This window comes from Myotis davidii, unplaced genomic scaffold (assembly GCF_000327345.1).
Source record: "Myotis davidii unplaced genomic scaffold, ASM32734v1 scaffold826, whole genome shotgun sequence".
NCBI classification, from domain to species: domain Eukaryota; kingdom Metazoa; phylum Chordata; class Mammalia; order Chiroptera; family Vespertilionidae; genus Myotis; species Myotis davidii.
In genome coordinates, this window is record NW_006297142.1 from 120478 (window position 1) to 120729 (window position 252).

Below are 252 nucleotides of genomic sequence, written 5' to 3' on the forward strand. Positions count from 1 at the left end.
CCCGCCTCCCCCCGGGACGGAGGCGGCCCCGGCCAAGCGCGGGCGAAAACCAAGGCGCCGGGCTCCACTGCCGACGCGCCTTCCGGAGAGATTCCGTGTCGGCACAGCCACCGCCGGTGGGAGGAAGGCCCGGAGGACGGTGTCCCCTCCCAAAAGGAGGAAACTGAGGCCGGGCGAGGCCCGCGACAGTGCGAAGCTGGGCAGCAGCAAAGGCAGCGCTCGAACCCGGGCCCCGGAACTCCCAGCCCGGGC